The following is a 12,358-nucleotide window of genomic DNA, read 5'->3' as shown; positions in this document are numbered from 1 at the left end:
TCCCTGGTACTCAGGATTGCCTAATCGAAATCACCATCTATTCAGCTTTTGTTTGAACTAAGTAAAAAGTGGGTATCGTTTATAGGAATTTCTGAAATGTGAGTGTTTAATAGTATAAGGAACTTTTGTGAAAGATTGCTTCAGAGAAACATAAGTTATGAGTCAGATGACATAGGCACCTGTTTTCAGTTCAATTAATGCTACCTTCTAGCTTGGCACAGTAGTGGTGTCTTCAGATATACCACACAAACACTACCATATGATGCCCAAGGAAGACCACAGGATTTGCATAAGTACCGCGCACTAACCGATTGCACCACTGGAGCTCCTACCACAGGATTTGTTTTGCCAGGATCACTGCATGGCTTCTAGGTTTAATGTACACTACCCAATAGATAGCGTCATTCCATCTTGCCCATTTTACGAGGTTATCATCTGCTGATGCCCTGCCATATGTCATTAAGCTGGCACCACTCACAAAGCACATCCATCTAAGAAGTAGCTCTCAATGACAACTGAGACCCTGGGTAAAATACTCTCCACACCTAGGCCATACGAGGAGAGATGTGATGCTCCCTACTGGCTCCTAACCTTGTTTACAAACAAACAAATGGATACTAAAGTATGGAAGAGGAGCCCTCATTCGTGGCTAGTTAAGACCATGAGTTGATAGCCATATTTGGGAACTCTAGTCTTCTTTCCACTAAAGGCAGACATTTGCAGCAATATTTATGGAGTGTTATTTGCAACAAACCCCAAATGGAAATAACTGAAATGTTTATAGCAGTAAAATCATGGTTTTATAACAGTAAAATATTCATAAAATGGAATAATAAAAACAATGAAAATGAAAAAAATTACAGCTACTTATACCACTTGGATAAATTTAATAATTGTGTTAAGCAAAATAACTGAACACAGTGATTAAAAAGCTGAAGATTCTATTTTTAAATTTTTAAATAAATATTATTTATTATGAGCATCTATGGTGTTTTGGCGGGGAGAAAGGAGCAATTGGGAGGGCTGGCTAATTCCTTTTCTTCTCTCTCTCTCTGTCTTTCTCTCTCTCTCTCTCTCTCTCTCTCTCTCTCTCTCTCTCTCTCTCTCTCTGTCTCTCTCTCTCTCTCTCTCTCTCTCCCTTTGGTGCTGGTTCTGGGGCTTATCCTCAGGGCTGGGAGCTCTTGCTCTTTTCACTCACAGCTGGCACTCTACCACTTGAGTCACACCTCCAATTTCAGCTCTTTTTGCTAGTTAATTGGCAATAGAGTCTCCCAGATCTGCCTGCAGGGGCTTGCTTCACACAATTTCCCTCAGGTCTTAGCCTTCTGTGTAGCTAGGATTATAGCTGTAAGCCATCCGTGCCTGGCTGTGTTGGCCAGTTTCTGTATCCGGAAGATGATCATACATTGTGATAATTCACCAAAATGTACACATAATTACAACTATGCATTCTTCTCTATTGGAGTTATACTTTAATGCACAGTGTTTACTTTTAAAAAGAAAACATGATGAATGAAAGAACTATGAACTAGCTTCCATATCTCAGGTAAAAGTAGTAAATGCCCACTAAAAGTTTACATATGTTATTAACTTTGGCTTATAAGAGAGTCCTCTATAATTATTTTAATTAGGTAGAGGGTACATAATTTAACAGTTTTGAATTTGCCCATTTTAACCAGACAGTTGGGTTTGGCAATTATGAAAATGGCTTGTGAGGCCACTCCATTACTTTTTGACCTCTCTCTTTACAAGGCTAGGCTAACAGTCAGGATATTGAGATGTAATGAAGAAAGATGTGAAAGATATCCAAAGACTTCTTGGAATAAGTGTGGAATCTGGAGTCAGATGGAAAACTTGTGTATTTTATCTGCAACATGCTGGCTAGATGAGCTTCGGGTTTCTCTATTCCGTCAGCTTTAAGGGCTTCTTCATAATAGCCATTCAATGAGGACGTGTTTATGGTTTAAAGATGACCTTTCGCCCACAGTTTCATGCACTAAAGACTAGGCCCCAACTTGGTGGCTCTGTTTTGGGAGATTCTAGAGTTTGTTTGCTTTTATTTTACATTAAAGAAAAACATTAGCCAGGTGCTGAAAACTCACGCCTGTAATCCTAAACTCTGTCTCTCTTTGGCAATAACCATTGTGCTTACCTTTCCCTGCGGCCACCCACACTCCTGTATACCAGCATCCCATTCAGTATTCTAGCACACAGCCATTGCCGTGACACAAAAACAATGGTAGCAAATATGGAAAGAAAGATGAAGAAAGGCTCACAGGCAGTGATCCTGGACTGGCAGGCCATAGACTCTCAGTCAACAGGTGTGACTAGGAGTCATTTAGCGTCTGAGCATCATGTTAGCCCATAGTCCTGGCAAGTTTCTTCTCTTGAACCTCCCGCTCTTCCCTCCCCAAGGGCAGATTCAGTTTAAAATTTAATTGTAAAATGTCAGGTCTCTGAAGATAAAATATTAACACGCTCTACAAAAGCATTTGGAATGATGAAAACTTAGACCAAAGCTCAGGGGCAACACCCCTCCCTGAGTCAAGCCCCAGGAGCAGAAAAACAACAATAACAACCATCACAAAAATTAGCTTGAAACTACTAAAAGAGGATAGAAAGTTTTTTAATCAATTCAGACCATTTTTCCTCTCATAGACCCAAATCACACTTAAAATATTGTCATTTGTTTTGAATTTGGTTGAGATCAGCCCTTATTACAACCATAGATCTTTACAGGTGTGTTCTAAGCTGACTTGTCTAGTAGCCAAGAAAGCAAGAAATAATTGTTTCTATCTTATCTGTCTCTGAAACTTCCAGAAAAACTCTTTTGACCTAAAAGGATTGGTACTGACATGATTTGATTAGGCATGTGTGAAACGGCAGTGTTCAAGGATCTGAAATTGACATAATTAAAGTGCCATGCAGAGTGTGCAGCTCTGAAACCATTTTTAATGTCACACTCCATCACTCCTACTCAATATCAAATCACAAGAGATGCTTTTCATGCTTTAATTGCATTTTATGCGCCCTTCATTATTGGCCTTGGAGCAATTACATTTCAGGGAAAAAAATTACTGAGGCAAGCAATAAAATCCAAAATAATCAAGTTCACTGAAGGTGTTTTTACTCAATGATGACTCTAGATATAAAAACATTCATAGTTTTATGCTCCTATAGCTGGGTTACTCTAAAAAATACTTAGCTTGCCAGACACTATTAGCTCATACTTTTAATTCTAGTTTCTTGGGACAGCAATGAGGAAGATAATGGTTGGAGGCTAGCCCAGAAATACCAGTTTGTGAAACCTTTTCTCAACCCATAGCTGGGCACAGTGGCCTATGCCTGTCACCCAAGCTAGGTATGAGGCCAAGGTTGGGGACATAGCAGTTCAAAGCAAGCCAGAGCAAAAAATTCCATAAGATCCCCATCTCCACAAAGAGAAAGTGGATGCAATGGTATACACCTACCATCCCAGTAACTACAGGAAGCCTGAAGTTAGCAGATGCAGTTCAGGCATTCACTGAGGCAGGAATCAAAGTCCTATCTGAAAAATAACCAGCAAGAAACCAAGCACGGAATGTAGCTCAGCAGCTGAGCCCCCAGCCTAGCCAGCATGAGGCTCTGAGTTCAAACCATAGTAGCACCAAAAATAAAACATAGATTAATAATTGAAGAATCTAAAGAAATACTTTTGCTTGCTTTCATAATACTCATGAAAATCCAGTAGAAGACAGCTTCAGAAGAAAACTGCTATATGTTGTTATATACATTGCCATTAAATTACCAAGTTAATGTTTAATATGCCCTAATAATGAATTGTTAGGCCAGGCACTAGTGGCTCATGTATGTAATCCTAGCTACTCAAGAGGCTGAGATTTGAGGACCGTGGTTCAAAGCCAGCTTAGACAGCAAAGTCCACGAGACTCTTATCTCCAGTTGACCACCAGAAAACCTGGAAGTGGAGTCAGGCACCGGTGGCTCATGCCTGTAATCCTAGCTACTCAGGAGACTGAGATCTGAGGATCACAGTTCAAAGCCAGCCTGGCAGGAACCGTCCATGAGACTCTTATCTCCAATTAACCACTTAGAAAACCAGAAGTAGCACTGTGGCTCAAATGATAGAGTGCTAGCCTTGAGTTGAAAAGCTGAGGGACAGCACCCAGGCCCAGAGTTCAAGCCCCATGACTGACAAAAACAAAACAAAACAAAAAAAACAACAACTGGAAGTGGAGCAATGGTTCAAATGATTGAGTTCTAGCCTTTAGCAAAAGAGATTCAGGACAGCACACAGGCCCTGAGTTCAAGTCACAGCACCAAAACACACACACAGACACACACATATACATACATACATGCATGCATACATACATACACACACACACATACACACACACAACAACAACAATTTGTTGATTTTCATGATCCTTCCTCTATATGTCTTTTGAACCACGAAGTGTTTGGAGTGTTTTTATGCTTCAAGTGTTTGCTATGGACTTAGAAATGGGCACTGACACAGAGGAACTGAGAACCTGGTTAGAAATGACCTCTACTCCTGATGTGTTGGAATATTAACTTGAAGCATATGCAACTACATATCTGACTAGGTTGAAATGGCCAAATCCAAGAATTTTACATCATACAACCAAAGAGCTAGAGTTTGAAATACTGGGATTTTTGTATCTCCAGAAGTAAGATAGGGTTTCTTCTCCATTGAACTCTTAAAAGTAAATGTACTCCAAGGAGCACTCAACCATTGACTTCTCTTTTGTGCTATCTGCTTCCTCCTTTATCCTCTGAGTAGACAGCTTCTATTTTGTTAACCCATCAGAAACCTTTCCCCTGGGGTTATTCACCAAGTCAGACAGCATGGCAACTCTGTCCTTCAAAGTTGTTCCTTCTCAGTTTCCCCATCGCTACACTGCTTGCAGGGACCTTTCTGAATTTTCCTCTTTCTTTTACCACTTAGCAGAAGACATTCTGTGACCCTCCACATTTGATCATGTTAGGTCTATTCTTTTGGCTTTAGTAATTGATTTCCCCTTTGTGTTTTCTGATCACCAGCACACACATTCACAACTGTATTTTTACCTGGTCCTGCAAGTATATCTCCCTTCCTCTCATTCAGCAAAGACTTAGTAATATTCTAACTTATTTTTCTGTCTTAATCTCTAATACATGTTTATTGCATATTGTCTTTGACGAGGCATCCTCCAAAACAGACTGACGAAAAGATGAGAGTAATTCATTGGAAGGTGACTCAGAGAAAGGAAGAGCCTGGAAAGAATGTGTTAATGCATGAGTGACTATTGTGGGAACCTTAGGTTTGAATTTCATTGAGCACTTTGGGGAAACTGTCCAGAACATGTCTAAAGTATTTCTTTCTCAGGGTTGGGACTGCCATAGTATTTACCAAATCAGTTCACATCTTAACTCATTGAAGGCTGTTCCCAGGGGCACTAAGTTCTGGCATGTCTGGTCAGTTTCTGATGATGACAAAACCCTCAGAGAAAATCACAGGTACCAGTGGTGGGAAGCAATTAGCTGGCAAGGAGGGGAGACCCAGTGCATCTGCTACACTGCACACCTCTAATCAGCTGCCTGCTTTCACGATGTCATTTTTATAGTGAGGACCAGTGATCTCATTTTTGCCAAACCTTTTGAATTCTCTCTTGCCCTCGGCTTCTCTTGGCTCCATCTCCTTTTTCTTGAAATCATTCTTTCGTCAAGGGCTTCTCCTTTTTCCTTCCTGTTCTGGGAATGGAACCCAGGACACTCTGCATGCTACATATGTGCCCTACCACTGAGCCATAACCCTGGTCCTTACTTCTTAGAAAGACACCTTTCCTTGCTTTCTTTTCCTTTCTTTCCTTTGTCACCACGTCGGCCTTCTTCTCTCCAAGTCTTGATGCTTTTCTGGTCTCTGTTTTAGGTTTCTCATCCTAATCATTATTCCTGTGCTAACATGTTCCATTCGATGGTTCCTACAAGCTCAATCATCACGTTGAGGATGTCCGGATCTATAGGACCACCCTAGACATCTCTCCTGATGTCACAGCCCTACAGAAGATTGCATTGCCTATTCCCATTTTCCACAGTGCTTTAGCATGTCATACCTAAAATCAAACTCAGCAGTCACAACACAAAAGCATGATCTTCCCAATTCCATCTCAACCTTCTTTATCTCAGCCAGGGTTAATGTGATCCTTCTGATTGCCAGGCTTTGAGGCCATAGTTTATTCTATTTCTCTCATGTCCCACCATTTACTAATAAGCCCTATTGACTTTAGTTTTCAAAATATATCTAGACTAAACCCTCTGCTCTCACATTCACTGTTAGGAACCTAGTTCCAGGCACAGGCATTTCCTCCTTGGATGTTCCTCCTGACCTCATTTGCTCTTGCAATAGAAACATGAAGGTTCTATTAGAGTATGTCAAATCATACTACTCGTCTCCTAAAATCCCCACAGGGAGTCCTCATCTCACACTTAGTAAAATCAAAGTGATTTCAACAGCCTAAAAGTCCTACATGAGCTGGTCCCTGCTACCTCAGTGACACGATATCCTGCTCTACCTTGCTGCCAAAACATTGGCCTTTGTGCTATTCCTCTAATGTGCCAAGCATTCCCTGCCCCGGAGCTTTTGCACTTAGTGATCCTGTGCTTGCTGCCGTCACTTCTGTGGCTTGATACTCTGCCTAGAACATTGTTCCACTACTTGCTCTGGTCTTTGCTCAAACGTTTCTTTCTCCATGGAGCTTTTCCTGACTGCTCTATGTAAACATCAACCTTATGACTCTACATGACTTTCCAGCTTTATCATTCTATCACCATCTCTGAAACCTAAGATCTTCCACCTAAGTGTTCTTGAAACCTAAGTGTTCTGATTTATCCCCAGCAACAAAGAAGTTGTACCATATAGTAAGCACTCCAAATGTTCTGGCTTCTATTATTGTCAGTTCAAAGCCCAGTGCCGAGCACACATGAGCTCCTTCATAAATGCTTTCTTGAATTCATTAGTAAGCTTATAATTAAATATGTTCTCCTTTTCATCTTGCATGCAAATTTTCCTAAGATCACAAGAAAAGTAACTCTACTTTTTCACCCTCTATTCCAAACCTTTCTTTCAAGTCTTAGAGGTCTAGGTCATAAAATTCAATTTAGATGAGTTCTAAATTAAGGTCAGTTTTTGCTACCCATTCCTCCCAACTCATTTAACTTCCCGATTCTGTTATTAATGCTCAAGATATCATCTTTCTGTGATTACTCACTTTTGTTTCTAGTGATTTCTATATATGCAAATTGTTATCAAACTTGGAGAGTCTATCATTAATATTTCCCCATTGTCTTTGACTTTCATTTGCTTATATAATGCCTCCATCAACTCTCAACTATCTCTTTCTTCTGTTATTTTAGCCAATCAATTCTTCATGTCCTTACATCGTCAAACACTGAGTGCCCAATGTACAATATTCTGGCTTGCCACTTGGAAAGTGACATTTATTTTACTTTAATTACTGAACTGTATTGTTAATATTATTGGGTAAGAAAAGCTAAGTTCTAATGCAGGAGAATTTGAGAGTCATTTTGCTTTGTCTGGTGATAGAGACACAGGTCTCTGCATCTGATTTCCACCTCTGAATGGGTCTTCCCTGCTCCATGGGGATATGTTCCATAGTGATTTATAAACTTTGTCACTTTTCCTGATAAACTTGACATTTATGGTTAATGCTTTGACCTTCTTCTGTATTTCCAGTAACGAACATGGTTATGTGATGCAGTTCCTTCCGTGATGCCAGGTACTTACTCATACAACATCCCCAGAGGAGCCACTTCTAGGAAAACCACTGAAACATCTTCTCGCTAATCCTAGTAAAGTACCTTATTCCATATTATTAGACTCTTTTACATGACCTCTTTATATGTATGATGAGAACATAGTTCTAGGTATTTTTAACCTTGTTTGAACATCTAAGGGAATATGAATACTGGCAGTAATTGAATTAAATGGCTTACAGGCTATCCTCATTTTGAATACATTACATAGATCTTTGGGTATTTAAAAGGATGTATATAACATGGATAGTAGGAAGTATGTCCCTCCCCCCCCCAACCAACATTTATTCAAGGATGAGTCTAAAATGCATTCCTTTGTTGATTCTTTCAATATGAAGAAAAAAATTATAGAATTATAACAGCAGCTCCCCCTGTCGATCATTTCAGAAATGACATGGCATTTACATTTTTCTGAAAAAGGTATTAGACTAAGTCATGAAAGCACATTTGAAATGTTTTTTAAACCACCTTACATAAGTGGAAAACAAACAATGTGTTTTATGTGTGATATATTTTATGTGCATAGATTTTATCTTTCTTTATTATTTACCATGATCAACAATCCTATGCTGTGCCTAGGAGAATCTACCTACACATTGCATGTCCCATCAGTTGTCAAGGTGTAGTTTGCATCAGGAAAATCTGGACAAGTAGTTTTCACATTTCTCATACTCTGAGAACTCTAGGTAATTGCTACTAAATATGATCTACAAAACAGTAGCAGCAGCTTCGGCCAGAGATCTGTAAAGAATCATCTTCATATTTCAGAATCATCTTTTGAATTGATTCCCAGGTGATTTGCATGAATAGTATGGCTGGAGCAGCACTAGTGTATGTCAAGAGTGGCCAGCTTTTTTGGATGAGGGCCAGATAACCCTTATAGCTTTCAAGCTATTAGTCTCTGTCACAACTACTTGGCTCTGCTATTACAGCATTAAAAACAGCGCAATATTGAGGGTGGCTGTATTTTAATAAAAACTTTATTATGAAAACAGATAGTAGAGATTTGTTATGCAAGTCATTGCATATTGACCTCTGGCTTAGAGTGTGTGTATTGATGCGTAATATTTAAGTCTTCCTCTACCTCCCACATTTTCTGTTCCAATAGGTCTGGGATTGGATGTAGAAATGTTCATTGTATTTTTTTTAAAGCATTTGATCATATTTTGAATTACATAGTAAGTAACTCACACTTTCAGAAACACTTTAAGCTATCTTTTTTCCCTAGCAGGTAATTGTTTTGTTATTAGCAACTTATGTTTCCCTGTTAAATAGCTCATGGAAAGAAATATTCAAATCTCTGGACTCTTCTTCATTTGAACACCTTTCTAATTTCCAGGTGTCTTCTTGTCCAATAGAGATGTTTCAAATGTTTGTGATTCTTCTGTGGATCAAACTGCTTAATCAGGACAAATCTCAAGAGAGTGACTGCTCCTGCATTTGTTTTCTCTAAAGAAAGAAGATGGACTACACATGCATTTAAGTCAGAAACTCAATAAGGAAGAAAATTAGAAACAAGGAGAAGTACAAAACCCCTTTCTTTATTGCTTCTCCTTTCAAAACTCACTCAACTGCTCTAGCTGAACTCTTCTGAGAATAGTTTTATGACTGAAGGGGAAAAAATGTAAGTCTGCTTTTTCTCCATTCCTTACCAAACAATGAAAGGGATGGAGAGAAGGGCATCTGTAAAATAGGTTTTGTTTAGTCTCTAGTGGTGACTTGCTCTTTTAATAAAGGCAAGAGTTGAACTTGCCCTTCATGCCAGTCTCCCAGTGCTTTTCACCAACTTCCCTCTGTCCCACAGGCACTTGTTCTACTACTTTAGGCTATCTATTCTTTGTTTTTATTTTGTTTTTGACATAGGATTGAGCTAACCTTGCCCCAACTGCCCTCAAACCATCATCTTCCTACTCCACCTCCGGAATAGCTGAGATTACAGGTATGCTGCAACACACTCAACAAGGAACTGGTTCTATAACAAACCATAAACTCGTCCACCACCATCCTTTTTTATTTGAATCTCGTAGAAAATTAGGAATTCAAATAAAAAGATGCCAATTTCTTGCTGATTTGACGAGCAAAGCAACACAGATTCAGATCAAATAAAATGAATCATATGCTACTGCAAAAAAAAAGACATTTATAAAAAACTAAGAAAGAAGTGTAATCATTGCATGTTGAAATTGGTCTATGCTTGAGGGAAAGGGAAACTCTTAGAAACCTTACCAGTTATTACACAGAGAAGTAATCAGAGTACCACTTGAGCCACAGTTCCAGTTTTGACTTTTTGGCAGTAAATTGAAGGTAAGAGTCTCATAGACCTTCCTGCTTGTATTGGCCTCAAACCACATTCTTTAGATCTCAAACTCCTGAGTAGATAGAATTACAGACATGAGTCACTGACGCCCAACCTTATATCATTCAAAAAAATTGTGATTTATTGTTTTGTATCTTCTATATTCATTTTAGTAGCTAACTCTGTATTTTTAAAATTTTTATTACTTTTCATATGGAAGAATTTTGTTGTCTAGGGTGCTTTTGTATATTGTGTTGGATTTTATCTTCAGAGACCTGCCACTTTAGAATTCAACTTTAAACCCTCAAAATCTGGATCTGCCCTTGGGGAGAGAAGATAGCAAGGTTTGAGAGAAAATTTTGAGAGGACTCTGTTAAGGTAAGTCTCAGGTGCTAAATGACACCTCCTCTTCACACCTGGCCCAGAATCCATGGCCTGCCAGGCTATTGGAGGACTGTGGTCCTTTCCCAGCTCTTCATCTTTCCTTCCATATTTGCTACAATTGTTTATGCGACATGGCAACAGCTTCCTGCTAAATACTGAGTGGAACATGTGGTGCAGTAGGAGTCAGTTGGCTGCAAGGAAAAGGTTAGCACAACGGTCAGTGCTAAAGAGAAGACAGAGTTCAGTGGATTTTGTGAGAGGAGTTTTCTCTTGAGCATGATATACAAGAGCTTCATCCTGACAGAGCTATAGACTGCTAAGGCATTGAGAAATAAAATGTAGTGGACCCTAAATTATGCACTGAAAGCCAATGAATTTCTATGTATGCCACTTGCTTAAAAGGTAACAATAGGAAATGTAAAAATTGAGTTTGCATCACCGGACCCAGATTTTAATAATATTATCTATTATTTGGGGTTAAAGTGAGTATGAACACATAAGGTTGAGAACCATGGAAGTACAAGGTACTTCATTTGGGTTCAACTACTAGATCTAAATGTGCTTATTATAGTAACACATCCAGAGATGTCTTTGGTTCATCAAATTTTCCTTATTCTGTAGTGAATGATAAACTTTATATAACAGCATGAACACCAATTCCTTAATCATCGACCTTTTAGGTCCAGACCTTGTACCTACAACTGTGTTAAGAATAATACCTAATTAATTGAGCTTTTGATTCAAGCTTATTAAGCTGGGCCTAAATAGTTTCATTCTATGACAACATGGGGTAAATACTTAGGAAAAGACAAGGCTAAGAGGAAAGTAAAAATACAAAATACTTAGAAAGGTTTAGAGGAAAAAAATAACCATTTTATGAAAGTAAAAATCAATCAATGTCCAAGAAAAGGAATGGAAGATGTAAATTACCCGATGACGAGAATGAAAATCAAATGCTATTTCTTCTTCTGCAATGCTATTGTAAAAGTGTGTTAATATTTTATCTTCAGAGGGCTGGCATTTTAAAATTAACTTATAGCAACTTACTAGTGTCTTAATATATTTTTCTTATGATAGAAAAAAACCCACATAATTTGTAAATGTCTTGGGGCCATGGTGGAAAGAGCAGCTGAGAAGGATAGGAAAGACATCAGATCAGCTGATGACAACCTTGTTCATGCTCTTGCTGAAAATCAGCTAAAAAATGTGTCTTCTTTGTGTCCTATTTTGAAATTTTTCTAATTTGCTAATCACTTCCAGCATTCCTAGACTCCTTTGGATTTAGACAAAAGCCTCAAAAGTTAACTTGCAAATCGGATTAAGATTTAGCTTAAGCTCCGACTTTTAAGAAGCAAATGTGTTGGTTGGTTTTTTTTTGTTGTTTTTTTTTTTGCATCAAGTTGCAAGGAGTGCTTAGAAATCATCTTGATATTTGTAAATCTCACTGAGATGATCACAGTAGGAGCCAAAGCATATCTTGGAACTTTGCATGTCATTTTCTATGCAGCTAATCACCTGCAGCAGTTAAAAACTAATCATCTCAGCATGTCTGGACCTGCTGTTTTCAGCTTGGGAGTGCTAATGGCAGCTTACAGTAGCAGAAGAAAGAAAGAAAGGAAATGGGATTTTCATTCATCACAGAGGACAGGAATCGATGTAGAAATGAATTATAGTGGTGTGATTTCTGAATTATCTTATGTTACAGATGTCACAAGGCTCCAAGTGGCATTTTTGGTCATTAATTCACATGAGTAAGACTCTCTTAATAAAATGTAAGACACTGATTCTCAGGGCTGGAGGATGAAGTGTCTGTGATTGCATCCACCCTCTCTCTATTCCACA

General features: G+C 38.7%; 1 long non-coding RNA gene across 1 annotated transcript; it reads left to right on the top strand.

Moving 5' to 3' along the window:
- The first annotated feature begins 9,181 nt into the window (after positions 1-9,181).
- LOC138805809 (uncharacterized) lies at positions 9,182-10,504 on the top strand. The gene is made up of 3 exons (XR_011365647.1): positions 9,182-9,460; positions 9,700-9,775; positions 10,404-10,504. It is a non-coding gene; the product is annotated as an uncharacterized lncRNA (long non-coding RNA).
- Positions 10,505-12,358: the final 1,854 nt, after the last annotated feature.

The sequence above is a fragment of the Dipodomys merriami genome, unplaced genomic scaffold (genome assembly GCF_024711535.1).
Source record: "Dipodomys merriami isolate MVZ:Mamm:240054 unplaced genomic scaffold, mDipMer1.0.p SCAF_4, whole genome shotgun sequence".
Lineage (NCBI taxonomy): Eukaryota > Metazoa > Chordata > Mammalia > Rodentia > Heteromyidae > Dipodomys > Dipodomys merriami.
Note: the sequence above shows the minus strand (reverse complement) of the source record. Positions and strands in the feature narration are given on the sequence as shown.